The 19,242-nt window shown below is 34.8% G+C and overlaps 1 protein-coding gene across 1 annotated transcript in view; it reads right to left on the reverse strand.

Annotated features, from left to right (window-relative positions):
- The window catches only part of lsamp (limbic system associated membrane protein), a 783,778-nt gene that overhangs the window by 667,078 nt on the left and 97,458 nt on the right, over positions 1-19,242 (reverse strand). The gene's annotated exons all lie outside the window — the stretch shown is intronic.

A 19,242-nucleotide genomic window follows, 5' to 3' on the forward strand; every position in this document is an offset into this window, starting at 1 on the left:
CCTCAAACATTGTCCTGAGCCGTATGCAACGAAATTTCGTTCTGTATACACCCTGTGCATGCAAAATGACAACAAAGTCAGTCGAAGTCGAAGTCTAAGGAACAATTGTGCAACTGTGAGATGCGTTGAGGCCATTAACAGGGTACTGATAAGGTAATGGCCCTATTTACTGAACAAAAGCACCTGCTAGATAAAATCCTTCAGGTCATTTGGCCTGTCTCTAGACTGAATAGGTAGAAACACCAAATGGACTACCTTCGGCCCTCCTAGTGTTAAAACACTGAAGTCCAGAAAGCTCAGAAGCAACTGTTGTATTGTTTTGTTTTTTTCATTTGTAGTTTCCTGGTATTCTCTGCTCTATTGTTCTCACTTCCTAATTTCTGTTTATTATCTTTCTAAATTTAGTAGTCTCCTTTTGTCCTAGTATTTTAGTCAATCCTTTGTTGTGTTTTCTTTTCTAATTGTTCCATTTTTGGTCTACCATAGATTCCCTATCACTGTCCACTTTTAAGAGAATCCTTATTTCAGTGGGAGAAATGAAAGCAGCTCAAGGATTTGACTCTCAGTGTTTGCCAAGTATTGAGGAACAACCAACTCTAAATAACAGGACTGCTAGACTGTAGGAGATGGTACTTGATAAATTTAATTTTTTTGTGTGTATTTAAATGTATTTCATTTAAAATAGTTAAGCAACAAGCAAAATACTTATTCCTTGTATGTCTTTCTCCAAGTGACCCCACTAGTCTGATGCACACTATCTATCACAAAGGTAAGAAAAAAATAAAAGTCTCCAAGATGTCTGGGAGATCCAAACTTAAAACATAGAATGACTGTGTAGAAGTGAAACACACCGCCCTGAAGAGATGGGCAAAAACATACTCATATTAAACCCACTGGTGGCTTGCATTCATTGAGCCTTACACAAAGACTTGAATGTTTCTCATGAAAAATCGTGATAAATAGAATTCAGAAAACAGCTATAAAACCCCCATTTGGAGCTTTGGGAGAGTAACAACCACGTTTACTTTGCAACCTGTCAAAAACTGAGAAATCACTCTTAGCTGAAAGCCTCCAATTCCTCTGATTTACCCTGCAATAGCAGGTGGTCCTCTGTGTGAGGATGCCAGAGCATCCTCACACATATTTGGTCTAATTTTTTGACTATTAAACACTATGGGAAGCCTGAACTATCCATTAACAGGTTATATTTGTGTTGGCTGAACTTTTAGATGCCTCAAAAAACAAAATCAAACATTTCTTTCAAACTGTCTGGAGACTAAGAGCAAAAGTCTTTAGCAAAGTACCTCCATATCCCAGCATGCAAACAAACACAGTAAGAGATGTGCTTTTGTTCTGTAGGAGGCAGATCAGAGGATTTACAAACACATAGACGGTGTCCCCATGATTAACAGTCAATGCTCCCTTCAGCCTGTTGGGATGGCACAGCATGACATATCTCCTGCTGTTTGCATTAAGTCATAATTTTTGTGTTTTTCTGAGCAGTGCATGTCCATCTGCCCTTGTTTTCAGTTCCTATTTTTTGTCCTAACCTATATAAATTTTAACCTCTGTCTCTGTTCTGTTGTTTCATCTTTCAAGTAAAAATGATCTATTTCTTAAAATTGCTTTAAAAATGTAGCTCCATCTAATTAAAATTGTACACATTTCAGAGACTGGCTGTTATACATTTGTTGTGTAATGGCCATCCTGTCTCTTTTTGGTGTCAGTGGGTGAACTACAACTATTTGTTTGTGGACTCAATGCAGTTCATACAAAGTCAACAAAAGACAAAAACCTCACTTGATGTAGGTGATACTAACAATTATGTTTCTTTTAATGATTTTACTCTCTTTTGAAGTACACATTATTACCATTTTAATAAATGATTAAACTATAAGTTCTTAACAATAGTTAAAAAAGAAGGGATTTAAATGAGCAGTTGCTTAAAGAAAGCTGGGTGAAATGATAAAAAGAGGAGAAGAAAGTATACTAAATATAAAATATAATAAGACAAAAAAATCCTATTAATTCAAGCAGCAATGAAATATAATAAACTACATGTCCATATGAAAGAACAAATCATGTATAAGTTGGCTTGGGAATATGGGAAAGTAGGTAAAAGCAATAACAGTGGTCAGTTCTGCAGAATTGTAAACTCATCACTCTCAGATAAAGTTCTCTGACAATCAACAAAAATTTGTGAGACTGAAAATGCGTGTCTACCTATGTATTCAGCAGCAAATGAGCACCACATTAGCTAACATGATGCTACTAATAATCAATGAATATTGTGCAATCCATCTTGACTTTGAGGTGTAGTGATAACGGCAAGTGTCCATCATTAACTGTCTGATTACAAGCTTTCACTGAGATACATAGAAAAAGCCATAAACAACATTCAGAAAACTGATAACACTTTGAAAATTTATGGAAATGTTCTCTGAATCATTTCTGGCTTATGCTTTCAGATTGAGAGATAAATATTAAAATAAAATCAACTATTAAAATAAATATGAACTCTGTCTCATATAAAAGAGAGATAAATAAAATAAGAATCTGTTTATCAGTGCAGAGGTTTTTTGTGTGTACAAATTATCATAACTGCATAAGGTGAACAAATTATGATGGCATGTCATCATAGCAGTGCTGAACCACATGTACTTTCAGTCACTCAGATCAAAACAAATCACCAGGCAAAGTGACAAAGCTCTTTTTCACTTGAACTCCTGTCCTTCAAAAAGTTTCCTGTGTAGGTTTGCGTGAATATGAAAGGGCTTGCTATGAAACGAGAGGAAGACGAAAAGTACTTTGCAGTCATTTTCACCATCAGCCAGCAGACAAACACTCCTCACAAGGCCTCGTGTCCTCACCCTGACAAAGTGTTTGAACCCTGTTAAGCCTGAATAGAAACACTGAACAATTCAAAGTAGAAAATTACCTTGTGGAATGAGAATGGGCTCATTCACATGACTAAACTACCCACACATAACAAAACTGACATAATCAGTCACATTGCAAAATTTTCGATTAGGCTCCTGTCCTTTTATGTAAAAATATTTATTATCTTTTCAACATTATTCTGCTTTTGTTCTGTTTGATGCATCCATGTAAAAGTGTAGAGCGACCCACCATGGATAAAAGTTCTTGTGAGAATATTACTCACAATAATTATGCTTATTGCACTGTGCTGCTCATTTATAAGTTACATTCATTTTATAGACACATGAAATATGTAACAGATGTGGCAACTTACAAGAGTAAAAAATAAAGCAAGAAAAGTCTTTTGAACCCAGAGTAGATATAATCTTATCATGGCTGTTGATCAGTAACTAAGAGCAGCATGGACAAAGATAATATATTGTTCCCTTGTAGAGTTTGTATAATGACAGTTGTACAGAGAGAAAGCTCCAACAAAACTAATTTTATGGCTTTTTTTTTTTTTATAAAACATCCTCAAAAAGTGAAAAGATTATGAATCAAAAGTGCTGCTGGAATAAAAAACAGTTTTCAGATGTCTGTGTGCAGTTATGCATAATTCTGTTCACAACTCTCCTGCAAGATTTATTTTGGTACAATATGCCATTTCTATCCTTGGGTGACAGCAACAGACTGTGGTTCCTCCTAGCTGTGACTTGTGTAAAATTAATTAGGATTTTCAAAGGATAGTTTTCCTGCAGGTTATTACGAAGTTTCCCAAAAATATTTTACATATCGAGGCATCCATACATCATAATACGACCAAATGAGTGGGTGATTTCCATTGAGAGTGTGAACCAGGTCTTAAAGTTCAAAAGTCCATGTAGATTACGAATAAAAATAAGAATCAATCTCACACTCCCTTAAATCACAACTGTATTTTCATTTCTGACTGGCAAATCCTTGAAAGTACGGCATGTGCCTCTTTTCTCAGATATTTAACTATTCTTATTGACTATGACACCTTAAATCTGTGAGTAATCACATGGCAGTCATTGTCTCCATGGGTGAAGAGGCATTGTGATATTCTGGTTGAGATAATAAATGAAGGTGGAGAGCAATAGTGAAGGGAATACTGCATCATGTTATTGTCTTTTCCAAGCAGGGCGGCAACTCTGCCTTCTCAACATATTAAAATCTTCTTACCTATTTCTCTTCTACTTTAGATGTCATGTTTCATTTGGTTTTCACCTTCGAGAAGTGTGTTTTCTTCAGATCCTCAGCATTTTCTACATTGGCTCATGAAAGTGTCAGAGCTTGAATATCAATTCTTTCCACCCTTTCTCTCACTTTTTCTGCCTCAACATTTACTCTTCACAGTTTGTCTACAAAAAAACTGCTAGGTCACAGTGGAAAATGTTTTTGCTTCACTGTTGTCACTGTCATTTAGTTGAAAAAGTTTATGGTCAGGTATGTATGTATTTTAGCTGCTAACTGGTAAATCGATTTAGATATTCGGATTGAACATTGAGTTGTAGTTTAAGTTTAGAGTTTAGATGGGTACACATCATTTCTAAGGAAATACACACAGACTGAAATGAGAAGAAAATGATTTTGGTTACATGAAAAAATGTTATAAAATAAGCCTTTTAATTTATTGTTAAAGTACAGCCCCTAACTAATCATTTCAGATTAAATATTTTTTATAACAAAATTTCAATCTCCTACTGTTTTTTCAATCGTCTAGCTCATTGAACAATAAGAATTACTACATCACCTTAGTAATATACATCCCACTAAACATGTAGACCTAAAAAATGGTCTCATGCATTTTTATCAGTAGGTCCAAGTATCTCTGCAAGCTTTTGTCTGCATCTGATGATCCTTAGTGCAAAAGTGATAAAGAAATATCTTATGAACTATGAAATTGATGCTTTGTCTGTCATTTTCCCGCTCGGTGGGCTAAAACATTACATAAAGGGACTCACTTACTGAGCTCTGTTCAGATCTCTGAAACCCAACTTCCTTTCAGTGCTTCTGTCATTATGCAAACTTTAGCAGAACTAAATTATATGCTTATCTCTGCCCATTCTGCTGTAGATACTGATCAGCGGCCATGATGGGATTATACTGACTCTGTATTCAACAGACTTTTCTGGCTTGTATTTTGTAAGTCACCATCACTCTCACTTTATGTGTCTCTAGAATTAATGTAGCACATAAATAAGTTGAAACTGCAGTGCAATAGACTGATAAGGTGTTACTGTACGTAATTATATATATATTTTTTTATTTTTTTTATTTAGAGTCGCTTGACCTACCTAATGCAACACAACTGGACAGGGAATGAGTTCTTGAAATGCAAAAACAGTGGGGAAAATGTCAGCTCTTTCAAAAGATGAGTTTTTACTTCTGACATCAGGTTTTAAAACAGAACACGACACCTGAAAACAAGCAGGTGATCAGTTTGACTTACCTCTCTACCTTTGACTGACAAAGATTTAGTTTATAACATGCCAGTGACATATGTGATCATTAAAATACAAATTAGATACTTCAGGTTTATCTGTGTTGGTAATGTATACCTGAGGATATAGGGCACAGAGCTATTGGCCCTCTTCATATCCCATTCACAATCCCCTTTTCCTTGCAGATTTTTTTTAAAACTCTGCTATGCTTCCTCTCTCATTCTCTTCAATCACACTTTATCACCCTTTCTCACACTATTGTCTATCTCCTCTTCCCTCTGGCATCCTTTTATCAGGTCTAAGCCACATTTCCACCTCACTTCTTATTCAAAGGGATCATTTTCTCTTCAGATGTAGAGCTTTTGTAGTATAAAAGCACTTGTTCAAAATCAATTTCCACTACTATCTGTTATTTTCTCCTTTTTTTCTCCATTCTATCAAGCTCTTTGTCCCTTCTCAACTCATTGTTTTCCAATTACTGATAAGAAGTGGTAGATTTTGCTTCTTTATCAGCTTTGAGATTGAACTAAAGCAGAGATTTTGGTAATAAACATGGTCGTACTTGATTCAGTAGCTGCCTTAATAACTCATTATGAAAAAGGCATTCAGTTGCAACAGCAAGGTGAACGACTGATTTCTGTTCAAGAGACAGTGTGTTGATTCTTTTATATAATGTATGTGTTGATTTTAAGCTGTTTTTTAAATGTTTTCTTTTTTGTCTGTTTACCAAATACCAGTTAGGCATTAAGCTAACCAGTCAAAAATGTGAAAAAAGTTTTCCTTGTTGTTCTTTGTGTTCTTCTATGGATTTCCTATGAGATGTCCAACTGAGTGGTGCATTGAAAGAAGTAAAAATGAGCAAGGGTAAGGACAGGATTTATCTCAAGTTTTAAACAGCTGGATCACCGCAGAGAAGAAAAGGTTTTATTTGGATGCTTCTGGACTGAAATAATCGAGACTTACTCAAAGTGGGACAAAAATATGAAAAGATAAAGGAATCAATAATATCTAATCACAGTGAAGCACTTGAACGATCAGCCCTTCAGATCTTCACAGGCCTGAATGTCTTCAGTTTTTCTGTGCAATTTAAAAGGAGCTTTAAAGCAAATGTGATACTGCTCAGAAAAAACATGATCTCCAAAATTAATTAGAAAAAAAAGCTTTAATAAAGATTTTTGATTGCTCTAATGAATCACTCATTAACACTTCAACTACTTACACAGCCACTACCACTTTAAACTACTTTCACATCTCAGCTCACAGCTCATTTGTCTTGTTGCTCCTCAACCATTTTAGTAATTAGAGAGCAAAACAATAACATCAACAAAGCAGCTAATCACATATATTTTGTGAGCGAATGAGCTTCTAATGATTACTTGGTCTAAAAGAAAAAAAAAACTACTACAAAGATTTATGAGGGAAGATCACTTATAATTGGAGAGAGAGGATTGCTCAATTGTTTTTTTATGATATTATGGACCATATGTTACTGTGTTCATACTTATTTTCTCTTTTGCATTATACCAGTCATAATAGTCGACTTAAAGGATTTGATTTCAGCTGCTTTAAGGTGCAACCTAGTGACCATAACTGATCACTAGGTTTCACTTTGTTCTGACTGAAAATCTGGTTTACTCACAAGCTTGACAAATCTTTGTTGAACATTACAGTTCAACAAAGGTTACAGTTCAGTGAGAAAATATGGAAGGGAAGATAGATGTGTTTATAATAAAAACTGATAGTCATCATTATTGCAATAGCAACATTATGACTAGTTTTAATGTTGCTGGTAATCAACTATTTTTAGACACGTGAGGAAGTTTTATTGAACCAAAGCTCTGAGCATTTTGGACATTCTCTTTACAAGTTTATTTCTTCTTCCTGGAGCATCAGGTCTTTGTCCCTGTGGGAGACATCAAGGCAGCCCTTTGACCTGCACAAGCTCAAAATCAACTTGTGTTGTCAGTCAGAGCCACACAGGCTACAGCAGTGACAGACGCTGAGAACACACACATCCCTCTCCTCTCAGACATCTCCCTCTTGAGATTTGCTATCTTCACCTCACTCCCTCTGTGATTGTCTTCATCTCGTTTTTCGTCCATGCAGGCTTCTTTCTTTGAAAGCAACTCTCATTTCCACAACCACCTCATCTTGTTTTCTCTTTTATGTTCTTATGGCATTTCCACTTCTGTGCCTCACCACTGGTTTCATCTGTTTGTTTGTTTTTTGGCTTTAGTTGTGTTATATGCACCAGTCTACTTTGTTTAAGTAGCAACATTAAGAGATTAGATTGTATCATCACTTTGATAAAACATAATTATATGTAACTACTTTAATGACCACAAACGATATATAGGACAAAATCTTAACGCAACATCAATTATGCTGTATGTAGGGGTGATACAGTGAATCCCTACCTATTTGTGGTCTGGTAATCACTGACTAACATATTTGCAGATTTTTCTGTGCAACTTAACTCTTAAGTGTTTCTGGCAATTTTTTCTATTTGCTTCAGGCATGTCATGACTGATATGACTACATCTTTGTGAAAAAGTACTGACTCAGACCTGTTTGCTTTGTGTTAATTTAAGTTTTTGTTGCTCCTCTCACTAAGGACGAGCAAACTAACTATGACATTAACAAATTCAGAGCCAAATAACGGCAAGAGATTTGAATATTTTGATCAAATTAAATATTCATGATCCAGCTGAGACGAGACAGGATTTTGGCTCATCTACAGAACATGCTGAGTAAAGCTCAAAAATGTACATTTTTATGACGCATTGACTTACATTTAAACAGATAATTAACAAAACTCAGGATCCGCAATCTACTTTTCTTCCTTTTTATTCACATGAATGACTTTTAGAATCAAATATCTGCATATTTAGTGTTGATTGAGTGTTTTGTTTCCTGCCACTCCAGAAAATGTTCAAAGCAGTCATTTCTCAAATACAAGTAGATGACATTTTAAATGCAAACTATGAAGAAAATTACAATGTAAAGGCTGTGCAGACATATGTGGCAAACATTCATAAAGAAAAAAGATAAGAAGGGGGGTTGAGGGGAAAGGGCTAAAAAAAGTCAGTCCTCCTAACTGGTCTGGTATCAAATGATTTTTGTGGTTTTTGTTGCCGTCTGTCAGCCAGCAATGGATGTTAAGCCACCTGAAGCCAAAATAAAGCTCTAATTGATGCCTGAAAGCTTTGTTACCTCTGGGTTGCAGATGGTGAGTCTGTTTTACATCCAACAGCAACATTTAACTTCAACAACAGGCCAGAAAGATAACACTACTATTCCAGTTTCAGCTAACATGGCTCATGTTTTATTTATTTAGAGACAAAAATGATGTTTCCTTTAGCTATTCACAAACTGCTTTCCTCCATCTTGAAAAGTGATAAATGAATTTTGCCTCAATCTAAGTTCATTTTTCAACAGGTTTCCAGCATTTTCTTTATTTGACTATGAAATCTAATAAACAGGGCTGCATGGTGGAAAATCCAGGAGTTCAGGTCAGGGGTCTGCACGACGTCTGCCGATTTTCAATGTTCTCTTGCTACTCAAGCATTCCTGACACCAGATTCTGTACTTGTTTTATTTTATTACTGCTCATTGAACAAAATAGTAGAAATAAGTTAAGTAGAAATATATTTAATATATGGTGGTGCTATGTAATTATGCTTAAATTGCAGGTTGATATTAAGTGCTTCTATTGGATGTACTTTTCATACTGTTTTAATTGTATGAATTAAACAGTGCAACTTGACTAAATAAATTATACATTTTAAGTATCTTTTTGTCAATCTAAATATATTATTTAATAATCAATGTCTCAAGTTTTTAATTTATTTTCAAAATAGACTGAATTAAAATTTTATGATTCCAAGCACACTACAGAACATCCATCAACTCTACTATGCTTCCATCTAACCTTTAAATCGCTCTAATTATAGTGTTGATCTGTAGGACTTTAGTAAAGTAGATTAAATCAACAAAATATTGATCATCTGGGTTCCTGGCAAGCTTTGACTCCTGTACAGAGAGTAGAAAAGGCTTTGCTTTAAATGTTTTTGTGAGAGAGACAATGAGACAAAGGGATTCCATAGAGTTCAGCGATCAACTTTGCTGAGGTTCACAAAATACTGCTGCCGACATCACAATCGGTCATTTGTCTAAAGAAAAAAAAAAAAAAAAACTTATGGAAAGATTAAAGAACTCAGTCAAGTTCTTTTTTTCTTTTCTAAAAAATTAAAAATGAAACTTACATGTATGCATATATGAATCATTGCTATAAATATGTTATGCATATCAGGATCAACAAAATGTTCCTTTGTTGATTTCACATAAGCTCCATATTTTAACTACAATATCTAACCACAAGACATGAAGCACTCAAACCTAGAACTGTGTACAATCACTGGCCAAGTTTCCATCAACGTTTTTGGTACTTGCATTAAAATTGGATGATGAAATGGCAAAATTTAAAATAATTTCCTCAATTTTACAGAAAAAAAGGTTTTATGCTCACTTAAGATGGTTTTGGGGTTTTCCAAAAGAGAGCTGATGTGAAAAGGGGAAGAAGGAAACACATTTACTAAATAGGTTCTGACAGTTACATGACTCACTAAGTCATGTAACTAATTTCATTGTCTATACCTCCATCTTAGAGGGAAGAACTCTCTCCATTTTTCTGAAATACTTGTATGCAAACTCTGCATATGCATCTTTTTTCTTTTTTTTAACAGTGATGCATAGTTCATGGTTGATTCACTCCAAACCAAAAGATAAAAATATAGCTAATTCACATAATTCATCTTTTTGCAACATTTCAAAAGTTTCCTTAAAATGTGCACAACAATTTGACAGAAACATAGCTACTGATCAGGTATGAAGGATCTGGAGACGTTTCTGCATCTCAAGGTGAAGGAAGACCCACAGGAAATAAACTATGATCAAGTAAACTGCTATGTGTGAGCTCATTCAGCAGAGTTGCTTGACCCCTTTGTAGTTGGGTCAAGCAACTTTTTGTAGTTTTTGTAGTCTTTTGTTATTTTATTATTCTTATTGATGATTACTTACAAATAGATGAGAATTGAATGCAGTGTGGCTTATTACTGACATTGAATGGATTTAAGTTGTAAAGATCTTACTAGTTAAAATTAATCACTTTCAGTTTTGGTTTTAATCCTGAAAGGAAACTGGTAAAATAGATGCTTTGATTGCTGGATGTAGAAAGCATTTGCATCTGATTATTCTGAGCAATTTGATTAAAGAATAGAGAATGATTCTTTCATTGTCACTTCTGATTGTGAAAACAATATTGGCACCAACTTTATAAAATAAACAACTAGTGCTGGAACACAGTCCAAATGAGAAAACAAATGCTAAAAGCCAATAGGTGTGACTAGTCCAAAGTCTGCACACTTTAGAAAGTGTTATTTCAATTCAGAGATGAAATAACACCTCTGTTATTATTATTTTTAATAATAATTAAATTAAAAATTAAATTTATTTTTAAAATATTTTTATTTTATTTTAAACAAAGACGTATGTACTGCAAGGCCTCTGAATATATGAATATTATGTTATAAAAAAATTAAACATTCAAAATTATTCAAATAAAAGACAGAAAAAAACAACTACATAGATAAGAAAAAGCTATTTCTAACAGAAAGGACAAAAACAGTTGTAAGGATAAAATCAGATTTTGCAAGAATGTCATTGCCTCAAGTGACCTTGTGAACTGTGTGAAAGCTTTGACCCACTGACAGTTACAGACAAAAACTCAGACTGCTTGAGGTCAGGATGAATCTTTAAAATTTATTGCGAATCTCATCTGATTTTGTATTTCTCCTTCACAAAAAATTTTTTTTAAATTACTAAATTAAACAAAGCAAAGCAGCTACATCAACATAGCTGCTTTGGCAATAATCAGTAATGCAGACTAAACAACCAAAAGAGGGCAAACATAAGATATTATGATAAAGAAAGTGCTCTTTGAAAGCACTACATCTCTGAATTGAATTTACATTTTAAGCAAAAAACAAGAAAGCAAGCAAAGGACAAGAATGCAAATAGAGGTTAAAGAGAAGGGATCAAATTGTGACTGATTAAAAAGATATTCAGAGTGTCAGATGTTCTTCAATGGGGAGATTCCTTATTCAAAGTGTCCTATCATGTGATTCAGAAGCCTAATTGTCTCCCAGACATCTGAAGTAGTTTTAGGTGGCTTAGCTTAAGTAAGGAAGAACAAACAAACTGGAAACAGGATTATCTGGTGTATCCATGTATAGATCAATATGTGTTTGAGTGCATAAATTTGATATGAATGCCAGAATGGCTTAGCCCTTATGCTTGGATGATTTCTGTGCTATCTTAAGCTGGTTTCACACTATGAGATTTTCCGCTGCTTTGGTCAAAATGTTTGGTCCTCAAAGATAAGCACTAGCTGTGGACTGCGATCATTCAGTATAATAGACGCACCGACTGCTGAGTTAGAGATCTCAAGACTGACGACGACTTAGGACAAATATCAAACGGTTTCTGATCATGCAGCGTTACTGCTGCTGTAATCGATCACTGGTTTTTTGTCCTCTTCTGCCCTGCTATGAACGCTTCAACTGCTGACTCTTTCCCACACTCATTTCTCCCTCTCTTCTGTTACTGAAAAATATATGTTTCAAAAGTTAAACAGCTTTTCAACAATGACCAACTGCTTTATGTCTTTTAGTCCGGTTTCCGAGCTCACTGCAGCACTAAGGCTTCCTTGGCAAAATGTACAATGCACTATGTGTCAGGTAGTTTCTCATCAGAGTGGACAGAAGTCACATGTTGGATACCCCAAGGTTCAATCCTGGGGCGCCTCTTAATATCTACATGCTCCCTCGCCGCAGATTATAAGTAAGAACATTAGATATCATAGCTACATGATATCTAATAGCTATGATATCACACTACAGCTAGAAACTACTGATCATACCCAAAATCTGGATGTGGTGATCAGACGTGCCTGAGGTATATTATATAATGTTTGTTGCTTGTTTCTTCATTGGTTATTCTGTTTTTTTGGGGGGTTTTTTACACCTGTAAAGCACTTTCAACAGCCTTGTTGCTGAAATGTGTTATACAAAAATATGACTGGACTTTTCAGCATCCAACGTTGCTGATAAGAAGCACGTCAATACCTGTAACTTGCTCACACCTTGTTGATGGACTCATACAGTATGTCTGTGGAGACTTTCATTTAGCACATTCATGGCTGGAATTAGGCATCAGTGGCATAGATCATAAATACACCAAAGTAAGATGCATGCAAAACCGCCTGTGAAATATTTTCAGTCTGAATTTGTCAGATAATGTTTACCTGGAAAAGGCAGAATCATATTTCAAATCTAGATTTATTTTAAAGTGCTGTTTGTTTAATCTATGTAATCATTTCAAGTGGAACGGATAACTTTTTAATCTTTTTGATGATAAACACACTCGTCTTTATGCGCTCCTTCATAAGCCTGGTAGTTTCTGTCAAACTTCCATCTTCTTTGAGGCCAATCATTACATTTAAAAAGAAGAAAACACAACATGATTGTTTATGGTGTCTCTACAGTACATGTGCATGTTCTAAATGCATTTTCTGCTTCAATATAGGTTGAGACAAGCATTCAACAAAATTAATGGTGGTGGAAAGAGAAGGAATAAAATTAAATCCAGCTAATTTCTTATTTATTTATTCAGTTTCTATTACATATATATAAGAGAGTTCCAAAAATACTAAAGTTAAGCATTAATACAATTCTCACTGATATATGTGCTTTATATATTTTTTTGTTTTACAACAAAAACCCGAGTTGTTCGGCTCCTTTATGAAGTTTTACTCATATGAGAGTTGTCATTGTTCTCACAAATTGGTTTTAATACCAGTTAGAATAGAATAGCAATGGTTCACATTGCTATTCCCATTCCCTCATCCCTCATAGACAGACTATACATTAACTTGGACACATAATAATACAAAGTAAGTAAAACTTGATATACAGTGACACAGTAGTGTAATCCTGAGCTGTTTGTCAGCTGGCATTTTCTGTTCTAAGCAGTCAATTGTCTGCGACAGGCATTAGTGGACAACACAGTCTGAATAAATAAGTAGCCAGTTTCTTCTTCCCTGACACTCAAGGTTATACTGACTTTTTACATTTGAAAAAAACGGAAGGATAAACAGGAGTATGAAAGTTATAGGTCAGAAAACTTGATATACCATAACTCAATCAATAAGTTAAGTTGTATAATTCATCAGTACAGATGATATGGACACATACAGTATGTTATGTGTATGTGTCTGCATGAAACAATCTCTGAGTGCATTCAGTTTGTTCCAATGCATTTGAAATTACACCACTCGAAAATATCTAAATTACTTTTTTTCTTTTAAAGTGAGTTCAAAACCTGGTTGAAGATGTAACAAACACAGGTAGCTTAGTTTAATTTAAAACTTCTTGCCTTATAATTAAACATTTAATGTGGCTTCAAACTAGCTTGGCTGTGATTCCCATACATGGAGGATGCCATTAAAACTAAAAGAAAAAAAAAAGATGGAAGATGTATCACAAGTCCCATTTTCAACAACTCTGTTAGGCTATATATCATTAAAAAAGGAGATAGCATCTGTACCGGTCTTGAAACCAACAGAACTATTATAAAAGAGAGCTAATGAGACTAACAGGAAAATATCAATCCTCTCTGCACACACAGGTAATACCCATGATATTTGGTGCAATGAAATGCACTCAAATAATGTTGAATGTAATAATGAGTTTTAAAAAATCTTTTTTCGCCGGTTTAACAAGAGAGGGGTTGTCTGAGTTTTGCCCGGTGGAATTATCGGTCAAGTCAGTGGGGCAGAATTCAGAGTTTCTGCGGCTTACTGGATTTGAAGTGGTGTTTATCGCTGTCGGTAAGTTTCTTCCCACAAAGAGAATACACCTGGATGCTAATGTTTTTGTCATTGAGTTACACTAATGTTGGTACTTCCAAGTCCTGCTGCACTAATGTTGTTGATCTGCATTTCTGCCTGTAACCACTAAAGTTGCACGCTCAGTGGTAATGAGGTGTCAGAATCTTGTGACATGGTCACAAACAAAATGATGGTTTTATAATCCATTAATACAATCTCCTTGCACAGAACTGACAGTAATGTATTACTTTTTTGCTATTATAATCCCTTGCTTTACTTGTTAGTTGGAAAAAAAAGAAACTAAACTGATTACTATAACACATTACTTCTGACGAGTTACTGCCCATCACTAGTGACAAATATACAAAATAATAGGAAATATGACAGAGACTTTCTCATACCATTGTACATTCTGTAGCCCTCTCTTCTAAAGTTCTCTTTTGAAAGACTTGATAGCTTCAGATTGTTTTTATGCTCAATTTAAGATACTTACTCTCACAACCAGCAACTACAGTTGCTATCATTCTGATCTACTTTAGTTTCAATAATCATCTGTATTGATCACTCCGTCTTTTTCAGTCATTGTAGTATCCTTGGAGCAAGACATTTGTGGTGATCAGTGGTGGCAGTTGGGCTGGAGCTTCACCTCTGTCAGTCTTCCCCAAGGCTGATGTGGCAACAATGTAACTTACCACCATCTGAGTGTGAATTTGTATGCAGACGGTTGACAGATAGTAGTACAAAGTGCTTTGACTTGCTAACGTGTTTTACAAATGCAAGTTAGTAACCATTTATCATTTGAAGCTTTTAACAGCTTACTGTGATATGCCAAATGGCTTGCATCCATGTTTTCTTTTCCTGAGAGGCAACTTCTTTCTTAAGAAGAGCATAAGTGCCACCGAGTAAAAATGTCACACAAAACAATTTTTATCAGAGCACTCAAGCATTTTTTTTTGTAAAACAATGCGGTTATTATGTCTTTTCTTTCAAGTAAACAAACATAGAGCATAGAGGATTATAATCCTCTATGCTTTGGAATATCAAAAAATGGAACAAGTTTGACAAGTCTCTTTACACCAGGCATTAAGTTATGTCATTTTATTGAGGAAGTAACCTCCAAAACACAATAAAAAAACCACACTAATTTGTGATGTTTTTGGTTGGAAATATTCACCACAGACTCGCATCAAGATAGCTGTGAGACTAAAGACGAAACACACTCGTGCATTAATTTTACAATAACACAACTTGTAAACTGGTAATAGACCTAATTAGAATGTCTAAATATATATGCTTTAAAGTTTTACGTTGCACTACAGTGACAATGTAAAACTTTTCAGATTATCTCTGTATATTGATATGAGTAACATTCGCAATAATTACCTAATTTAAACAATTGAAATCTGATATTTTTTTATGTTATTTTTTCTATTGGAAGTTATGCTGATTATTATTAAGTCTGACAGCTGCAACCACACATTGTCTGTGATAATGCTCTTTCTTGACTTAGGCTGCAGTAGCCTGTCACTGGAGGAACTTTCCAGCACCAGCACACTGTCATGCATGATAGCTTTCCTTGCTTTGTTTCGTCTTTAATGACCTGCACTGAGTAAGCGGAGGCATTCCAAACAGAGCTGGCCTTCAGGTTTATAAAGCCTCCTTCTTTCAGTAGTCAAGATGCTACTGTGCCAGCAGGTTACTTCATGAACAGCAGAAGATGCCAGACAGATTTAAAGATATTCATGAATGCCCTCTACACCTCAGAAGACGTGACACTACTTGGCAGATAAGCCAACAATACAGATCTGTTGTCTCTTAGAGAAAGTAATCCTAATTCTGATTCTCTTCTCCATTCTGAGGTGACAGATCAGAGCTTCAGTTCATTCTGGCAGGGCAGCTGTGAGCAACCTCTATGGCTCCAGGTAATGATAACAATTTCCAATAGTTTGACATTGGTGAGATTAGAGTGTATTCATTGTTGAAAAAGCAACTCCACTTGATTTCTATTTATGGAAAACAGAAACACTATAAAGCTCTCTTCAAGTTTCTCTTCAAGTCTTTTAAAACTTGAGATTAGATTTAAATTTTAATGTCCTTGAGAGATAATTTTTTCATAACAAAACAAAGATATATTATTCAGCTATGTTTGTCAAGGAAGGAGATCAAGCAAATGCTTTTGGTCCTTCTTTGGCACACAACGTGCAGTCTGGTAAACTTATGTTTTAAATAAATTAGCGTTTAATGTCTATAAGAATTTGCATGCATTTAATTTTTGAATGTTACCGTTACAGAGAAAAAAAAATGTAATTCATCCACCATTTAGTTTTATATTTAGGCAAGATGTCATAGGTCAGTTGGTAAATATCTTCTCTTAACAAATTACGCCATTTTATAGTATTTTCAACATGACTTTCATCAGTTTATTTGTATTTATTTATTCCATCCTTGATCTATGTGCTTACATAAACCTTAGTTTAATTCAGAATAATAAAGCTGCTCCTATTCGCATATTCACCTAGCTGCTGGGAAACAAAAGAATAAAATGGAGACAAAACAATTTGTGCAACAAATTTTTCTAATCAAAAATACAGATTTTTTCAAATTCTGCTAGCAAAATTATCACATCAATCTCAAATGACAATATTTTGTCATCTGAGATCTGATATACTACAACATCATAATATTTCTTTTTGAGTTGACTGCTACCACACAACGCGATGAAGTCGTAAAAAAAGATGCCCCAGCTTCTCTTAAATCATTTTGTTTGACAGTATTTTGGTTTCTAGTAGGAACAAGAAATGGCAACAGAGTGACAGACAAAACAAATACAATATGTAAGCAGAGAAAGTTGTTCAGATGTTGAAGGAGCAACAAAACATCACTATAACAACTGATGACTTGATGTCAGGGAAAAGCCATCAATTGTGATTATGATGATAGTCACATCACTATCACAGTGCATGATACTGATAGCAGCTGGGAAATGGTAAATGTACTGCTCAAATGCTGTGCTAACATTTGAAGTGATAAAATGCATTCATAAAACAAATGTATTAGTTGTTGAGATTATGGCAAAAAACAAAACAAAAAAAAAAAAGAGATCTTTTAGAAGAATACATTTGATCTTTGAATTTTTCTTCAAAGTAAAATCTTGTTTCATCTCATTCTTGTAAACTCAATACTGTCTTGTGTTTTGAGTTATATATCACTGCATCCCTTACATAAATCAAAAAGCTTGGTTAAACAAGCTTGTATGTCTGAGAGTAAGGTTGGAACAAACAGAGCTCCACCCCTTGGATTGTCTCTGTTGCAAAACCCCAGCTGTGCAGGTGGCATTCTGCTGACTGCTGCACAACTGACAAAATGGTTGCAGAGTTAATACTTTAGGATTAGACTAATCTCCAGGTTTTGATAGATTTGGTGTGAACCTTCAGTTTATGTTGCTACACTTAAAATGAGAGCAGATGCACTCTGTCAATATGGTTTTTTTTGTTGTTGTTTTTTTAAAGTGACAATTTCATGAAAGAAGTTATGAATGAAATGCATCTTCTCTTGTTCAAAGACTCAATCTGAACTACACAGATGGCATCGTCTTTGCTGACAGTACCCAACAGCAACAACTTAACATTGTCAACCATGGTTAAAGCTCTTGAATATTCAATTGCTCCATTGTTGTATTCAGGGAAGCCGCTCCAAGACCAGAATGACACCTCCTGTCCTCTACTGCTCCATCTTTAGTGAGATCTCCTTGTTGCACCTCAAATGCTGGAATCCATCAGGACAGTCTAGTTTAGGTTTTTTTTCTTCTGAGAGTCCAACATTTGTCTTCTGTATGCCACAATTCTGTAAGATTGTGGCACTGAAGGACAAATAATCTTTAAAAATATGTATTGTCCTTTCAGCCCTTCTGTCAGGAAAAGCTGTCTTATGGATACTGAACTCCAAATAATACATCCAACCTCTGCATAAAGCATTAGAAGCAGCTTTGATTGTGCAGCATAAAATCCTGCTACATTCAAAGACAAAAAGCATTTTTGCTTTCAAGGGATTTTAGTGTGAATGCCACAGAAATTATATTTAAATGTAAAATAAACATTTGACTGGAGATGTTACTGTTTAGTAATAATGAAGTGTAGAAGATGCATGGTGATGTCTATGATATTAATATGTGTGTGCCAGATTTTTCTATTTATGTTTCATTAATATTTTAAGTAGTTCTGCATACAGAATGTAGCCTGACAGTAAACATAACTCAAACAACAGGCGGTGAAAAACTACATTTGTCTGCCTACAGATGAATGAAATTCCAAATATTTCAACAGATCCGTTTCCTATCTTAGGTGTAAAATTGCCATCATGTGAGCCAGTCACAGCTAACGGTAGGATCTCTGAATATAAAGCTTAAATAATAAAAAGAATGCCAAACAAATGTTTGTTAAATGAAAAAGTAATTGAGCTAAAAGATGAATGTCTTCTCAGAAAATAAACAATTCTGCCCCATCCCATCAAAATGATAATTAGTGGTTGAAATGTCTGTTTTTATCAAAAGAGATATTCTTATATCAAAATTTCTTTGTGTCCTAAAATATGACAATTTCTGGTCATTTAACTTGATAAGTACTGGTATAAAAAAGGCCAATCCTTTAGATAATCGTTAGTGCAGAAGGAAATGAATTCTTTATTAAATGGCACCTGACAGGCCGTCACCCTGCAACTACAGTGAACCTCTTCTGATTAAATAAAACCTGGGTACCGTGACATTTACTGGTGGACATGTGTAAAGAAAAAAATTCCTCAAAAAATAAGGAACAAAAGATGGAGAAAAAAAGTAGTGTTAGCATTTTGTTTTACCTTCACCATGATGGCAGATGTACAATCAAAGTCTTAAAAGTACAACACTCCTGACCACTT

Source organism: Xiphophorus hellerii, chromosome 18 (assembly GCF_003331165.1).
Source record: "Xiphophorus hellerii strain 12219 chromosome 18, Xiphophorus_hellerii-4.1, whole genome shotgun sequence".
NCBI classification, from domain to species: domain Eukaryota; kingdom Metazoa; phylum Chordata; class Actinopteri; order Cyprinodontiformes; family Poeciliidae; genus Xiphophorus; species Xiphophorus hellerii.